Genomic DNA, 6,817 nt, shown 5'->3' with positions numbered 1-6,817 from the left:
TGTCCATGTCTGTGTGTCCATGTATCTGTGTGTCCGTGTGTCTGTCCATGTCCATGTATCTGTGTGTCCGTGTGTCTGTGTGTCCATGTCTGTGTGTCCATGTATCTGTGTGTCCGTGTGTCTGTGTGTGTGTCCATGTCCATGTATCTGTGTGTCCGTGTGTCTGTGTGTGTGTCCATGTCCATGTATCTGTGTGTCCGTGTGTCTGTGTGTCCATGTCTGTGTGTCCATGTATCTGTGTGTCCGTGTGTCTGTGTGTGTGTCCATGTCCATGTATCTGTGTGTCCGTGTGTCTGTGTGTCCATGTGTCTGTGTGTGTCCATGTCCATGTGTCTGTGTGTGTGTCTGTGTCCGTGTGTCTGTGTGTCCGTGTCTGTGTGTGTCTGTGTGTCCGTGTCTGTCTGTGTGTGTCTGTGTGTCCGTGTGTCTGTGTGTCCATGTGTCTGTGTGTGTCTGTGTGTCCGTGTCTGTCTGTGTGTCCGTGTCTGTGTGTCCATGTGTCTGTGTGTCCATGTGTCCATGTCCATGTGTCCGTGTGTCTGTGTGTCCGTGTCTGTGTGTCCATGTGTCTGTATGTGTGTGTCTGTGTGTCTGTGTCTGTGTGTCCGTGTGTCCGTGTGTCTGGGGCTGGGGTGGGGAGGGGACCTCTGACTGCGCAGGTCTGCACACGGCCTTGTAATCCACGAGGCACGCACACAATGGGAGCCCAGGGCCGAGGCGTCTGCTTCCTGTTTGGAAAGGCAACTCCGGCCAAGGCCACGCTGACCACGGAGCCCTTCTCTGTTTCTGGGATCCGCTCCCGGGAACGACGCCCGCTTTATAGCAGGGCCTCTCCTGCCGTTTCCAACGGAGGGCCTTCCCGGAAGGATGTCAACTCCCGGGATTCGGAAGGCAGGGCCGAAGCAGACCTCCACGGTGGCGGCGGGGGGCAGAGGGGGCACGCTCAAGGACGTGGGGGGTCCCGCTGGCCCAAGCCACCACGGCACGGCCTCCTGGAGCCCGACACGTCCTCGGGGGGCAGAGGGGGCGCGCTCAGGGACGCGGGGGGTCCCGCTGGCCCGAGCCACCATGGCACAGCCTCCTGGAGCCCGACACGTCCTCGGGCAGCCGGCGTGGTGGCTGGAAGCAGGCCTGTGATTACACGCCCTGCTCTGTTGCAGTTGGCCGGGCAAGAGGAGCCTTTGTGGGCAAACACAGCTTCCCTCTTCCGCCCGACGGTCTTCCAGACGCCCTGGGGCGGGCAGTCCGGCCGTGCTGTCGGCTGGGTCTGCAAACCGAGAGCACAGCGCCGCTCAGCAGACCGCCTTGGCCCAGCGACAACCCCGCCGGGTCACCCGCAGCGTGTCTCTGGCTCCCCAAGGGACACGTCCCTCAGCCCAATGTCAGCATTCTTAACGGACTCTTAGAAAACTCTGGAACGTAAAACGAGTCCCAGGCAGAGAAGAGCAGCTAGCCCTCCCCTGAGCCCGTCCTCAGCCCGCACATGTGGAGCTCACACCTCACTGGAAACCAAGGTCTGTGTCCCCACCGAGCGGTGGTTCCTCAACCGTGTCCACCCCTTCCCTGCAGGCAGGACCACTCCCCATCGGCGGACACGCTGCGTGGCACTGGGCCGTGGACTTGCTCGTGGGAGATGCTCGGACCCCGTTACGTTCCGATTCTGCGGCATGAACGGAATCCACTCACACTGACGTGGAACGGTGGCGACGGACCTTAAGCCCATGGTAACTCACCCACCTCGGAGAGACGTCAGCAGGGGGGCGCACATCCCCAAATACCCCCCTCTGGGACTCGGCAGACCCCGAAATACCCCCCTCTGGGACTCGGCGGGACCATAAACTCTGAGAGGCGCAGTGAACACGTGGTATGATTAGAAAAAAAACAAACCACAGATGGACTTTAGCGCCCAAATACCTCAACCTGGGGAGAAACCACGTCCTTTGTGCTTCCCACCTGCACCTCCCGCAGACACGGTCTCGATGGAAGGTTCACTCCATTGCTTCTCAAGTGGGCGGAGGTCGAGGAAGAGTGGCGATCGGTCTCCTCTGTTGTTAACATGTGAGAAGCAGGAAGAAAGTTACAAGTGCTTGCAAAGAGCAGAAAGAGAAAGCAAGCAAGCGAAGAACAGAGAAAGGACACCGTGATCGCCTCCTAACTAAATGGGCCCCCCACCCCCGAAGTGGGTCCAACAACAACAACAGTCAGAATCGCACTCGGGGCAACACTCGACACGTGGCATTTAATTCTGCACTCGAGCTCTAACAGTACGCCTGTCCCCGGGCCCAGGTTAGTCCAGCACAACGTGAACCGCAGAATGGGACCGGACTCCCTGCCCTGAGAGGGGTCACTGTGGCCGAGCCGGTGGACGCACCCGAATGCGGCCGAGGAGCCGGCAGCTCACCGCACAGCCTCCACCGGGACGGGCGTGCCACCGGAGCGGCCGGGGCCAGACGACCACGTCTCCAAACTAAACACCAGTGGTCAGTGGTCACCAGTGGTCAGTGGTGGGCAAGCGCATTGTGTTTTGAGTTTTAAACTTAGTTTCCTAAAATACAGGCTTGTATTTGGCTGCCAGCAGATCGACCCGTGTCATCTGGGGAAGCCGGACGGATGCCCAACTTCGGGGGGGCCCTGCCTACAAAAAGGGGGGGCTTGGTGTGCACGAAGAGGCCACTTGGGGCACGTGAGTGAGGACAGGGTCTTACATACTTGGAAAGTTTTCACCCCAAAATGTCAATCGAACTATTAAAGTGGAAAGGTCAGTGGGTGTGTGCCGGGCATAGCTCCCACCGTGACCCACAGCCTGGCGGCTGGACTTCACATGAACCCGCCGGGCAGCTGCAGCCCCTGACGCTGACCTCATGTGCACTTCACCACCAGTGGTCAGTACGCATCTCTCAAGGATGACGGCTCTCTTAAAAAATCACAACGCCACATTTTATTACACTTTTAAAATGAATAATTTCTTGCCCTGGTCATTGGCTCAGTGGTAGAGCGTCGGCCTGGTGTGCAGGGGTCCCGGGTTCGATTCCTGGCCAGGGCACACAGGAGAAGCGCCCATCTGCTTCTCCACCCCTCCCCCTCTCCTTCCTCTCTGTGTCTCTCTTCCCCTCCCGCAGCCAAGGCTCCATTGGAGCAAAGATGGCCCGGGCGCTGGGGATGGCTCCTTGGCCTCTGCCCCAGGCGCTAGAGTGGCTCTGGTCGCAGCAGAGCGACGCCCCGGAGGGGCAGAACATCGTCCCCTGGTGGGCGGGCCGGGTGGATCCCGGTCCGGCGCATGCGGGAGTCTGTCTGACTGCCTCCCCGTTTCCAACTTCAGAAAAATAAAAAATAAATAAGAAGAACAATTTCTTGATATTGTCCCCACAAGGTCAATGTTCACGTTTCTCTTGTTCTCTAGTACATTCATGTTTCCTGTCAGCGTTCAAAATTCGCGATCTGAGCTGGGCCCGTGCAGTGAGTGGCCTGGATGCTGTCCAGGGCCCTTGGTTGAGGGCCGGGGTGGCCGACATCTCCTAAGCCGCAAGTATCTGAGGCTTTGTAAACACCTCAATCAGAAACACTGCAGCCTTCCCCGCCAGCGTGAGGAGAGGGACAATGTGTGGCCACCTGCCCTGCTGCTCCGCGTGCCTCCGGTCATTGTCGGCAGGCGCGGGGACAAACAGAGCAGCTGCAGGGTCACAGCGCTGTCGGTCTGGGCCACCAACGTCCAGTGGCGAAGAAAATCACTAATCACTAACTCCACACCAGAGCTTCATGGAGCAGTGGCTCATAAATCCATGTGCGAAAGTCCATAGCATTCATATATATGCACAAGATGAGTTAGCGTAATGGGAGATGGATCGTACGGGGGATAAAAAAAGGGGGAAATAAAAAAAGTCCTGGCAGAAACTTAGTAAGAACTGTCCCAATCCTTTATGAAGAAAACCACCAACCCTTCTGAAAGCACATAAACTCCAGTAAATGAAAAAATACACCGTGGTCTTGGACACAAAGACTTGACTCCATAAAGATGCTAGGTTTTCTCTGAAGTTAGTTTAATAAACTTACCTAACCCCCCACCCCAAATACCATATAGTCCAGTGGTGGTCAACCCGGTCCCTCCCGCCCACTAGGGCACGTTCCAGCTTTCATGGTGGGCGGGAGCGGAGCAACCAAAGTATAAATAAAAAGATAGGTTTAACTATGTAAGTTGTTTTATAAGGATTTATTCTGCCAAATTTAGCGAAAATCTGACATAAAGTACTTGGTAAGTAATTATTATATGCTTTAACTTGCTGTAACTCTGCTTTATTAATTTTATAAAGTAAAGTGACTCCCCTACTTTATAAATCACCATGACTGTGGAACCGGTGGGCGGTTAGAAAATGTTACTACTCACAGAGATACAGAAGTGGGCGGTAGGTATAAAAAGGTTGACTACCCCTGGGCTAGACCAATGGGGTTTTTCTCCCTCCCGAGCTACACAATTTGCTTATAAGGTCTAGTTGACAAAATAAAAGAGCGAGAATAAAGGACAATCTCAGAAAAGGACAGTAGTGCGTGAGGGTCGGTCTCGGACATTGAACAAACTGTAAAGTAAGGATTCTAGGCTCGAGATGCCGTGATCTGGTCACTCATGTGACACCAAGAGACTAGAAGAGAAAATCTGGAAGCAGATGTAATTGCACGTAACAAGGGACCATGTGATCGGTGCATCTCGAGTAGTGTTTTTAGTCCCTGCTGCGTGGGTAACTGGGTAGATGCAGAAAAGAAAAAATTGGGCCCATTCCTTACCCAAGAGGCTGGAATACGTTCCAGACGGATCGCGGGTTTAATGTAAAATGGCACGTTCTGAATTTTGATCAGGTCCAACGTTCCTGAATTCCTCTCTGCATCACGCTTGGGGGTGGTGGCGCTTCTAAGAGCTCTTGGCTTAGCCCAGGTCACAAGACTTTCTCCCGGGTTTCCGTGTAAGACTTCTGTGGCGTCACGCCTTACACGGAGGTTCTAGAGCCCCGTCCCGTGTTAGTGCATGTTCGCACCAGGTGTGACGCACAGAGGAAGGTCCATCTCACCCGTGCACGTGGATGTCCAGGTGTCCCAGCGCCGTTTCGAGAAAAGCATGCTCTCGGCTCCTCTGCAATCAATCAGCCAGAATGACGAGGCCGACTGTCCCTTTATCAATGACCCTGGTGTAAAACTGGGCAAGGGCTTTTGCTCTAAATGTCACCTTGAAAAGCACTTACCTTTTAAAATGAAATGTCTGGTTAACGGAGGGGCGACCAGGCTGACTGCATCTCACCAGGACGGTTTCCTAACAGAAAAGAGAGGTGAGGGGTGAGAGCCGGCCAGGGCAGCAGCCGCCCCATGGAGCGGAGGCTGGCAGAGCCCTGGCCGACCCCGCCGTGCCCCACCCTGGGGGCCACGTCCGGGAACACGGGCACCGCTGCCGTCTGTGCTGCGTCTTCCCCGCTGCGCAGAGAAGTGGCCGAGACGGGGACCACCTGGCCCTCCCCGGCAGCAGCATGGACGCGCTGGCCCTCCGGGGAAGTCTGCCCGCCCGGACGTGGGGGAAACGCCAGCTCCCGCGGGGGAACGCGGCCGGGGTCCCTCTCCGCAGACAGCCCAGGCCCTGGCACCAGGGGCACCTGACTGCCCGCGTCAGCGTGGGGCCTTCCTCCAGCTAAAGACGTGAGACGTGAGCGCTCGGACGTGGTCAGAACTGAGTCGTAACCGGGGGAACCCGAGGCTGGTGAGCTGACCCGTCTTCCACCGCACGCCGTGCGGGGAGGAGCGGGAAGTGCAGCGTTAGCCGAGTTTCACCGAAGCAAAGAAAACGTAACCTTTGAACCGGGTCCGGTTCTGACTGACACACGGGCGTGGGCTCTCCCGCCGCGGTCAGAGGCCGCCGTTGCTCGCCATGGCTTCTGCTGAGAGCTCGGGCGTGGGCCGCGGCCGCGTGCCGCGCTGTGGCATTCGGACACCGTGAGGCCGCAGTGGTGTCGCCCGCTGACGTCACCCGAGAGGCGACCCTGCTGTCCTCGTCATCAGCGCCTGCAGGAATCGGGTGCGCGTCTGGACGAGGCAGGCTGTGACAAGTGGTAAACGCCCGCCGTGGCCGCGTGCTCCGTGGTGACCTGGCCTCAACTCCCCTCGGGGCCTGCTGCCCGGAGGAATGAAATGCCCGACCACACCTCCTGTCTGCCCCTCATGTCGCTGCCTTAGGAATAGTCCCCAAATGCACGTGAGACATAAAGGGAGCAAAGTCGCTGGAACCAGAGAGAGAGGCTTCAGAGGCAGTGGCCAGGGACGTGAACGTCACCGTGGCCGCGAGGTGGCTGGGGTCCACCCTGCACGTTGTTGTCTGGACTTGGTCAGCTAGGTCATCTGCTCCCACAATGAAAAGTCGGAGCAGCATGGACGGGGATGGAGGCCAGCTCACACTGACCTCCATCAGAGCAAAGGGGAGCTGGTCAGTGAGCGGGGCCATCCTCCTGGTCAGTCTGGAGACGCTGTCACCGGGAGGTCCTCATAGCATCCACACCTGAAGACCTGTGTGTGCCCAGCTCCCCAGGAAGCAGCAGCCTTACTCTCCAGTGAGTCTCTCAATGGGAGTTCAGTTCTCTCATGGGTCCGTGTGAGCACCTACTGTGCAGTTCTCTCGTGGGTCCGTGTGAGCACCTACTGTGCAGTTCTCTCATGGGTCCGTGTGAGCACCTACTGTGTGCAGACACTGCTTCAGGAACATGTGTCCCGGGACAAGAGCAGCAGCCGTGTGTCAGAACAGTCATGTCTCTGTGGCAGGAGGGACCCTGCAGCCTCTTCACCCCCAGAC

The sequence above is a fragment of the Saccopteryx bilineata genome, chromosome 12 (genome assembly GCF_036850765.1).
Source record: "Saccopteryx bilineata isolate mSacBil1 chromosome 12, mSacBil1_pri_phased_curated, whole genome shotgun sequence".
NCBI classification, from domain to species: domain Eukaryota; kingdom Metazoa; phylum Chordata; class Mammalia; order Chiroptera; family Emballonuridae; genus Saccopteryx; species Saccopteryx bilineata.
Note: the sequence above shows the minus strand (reverse complement) of the source record.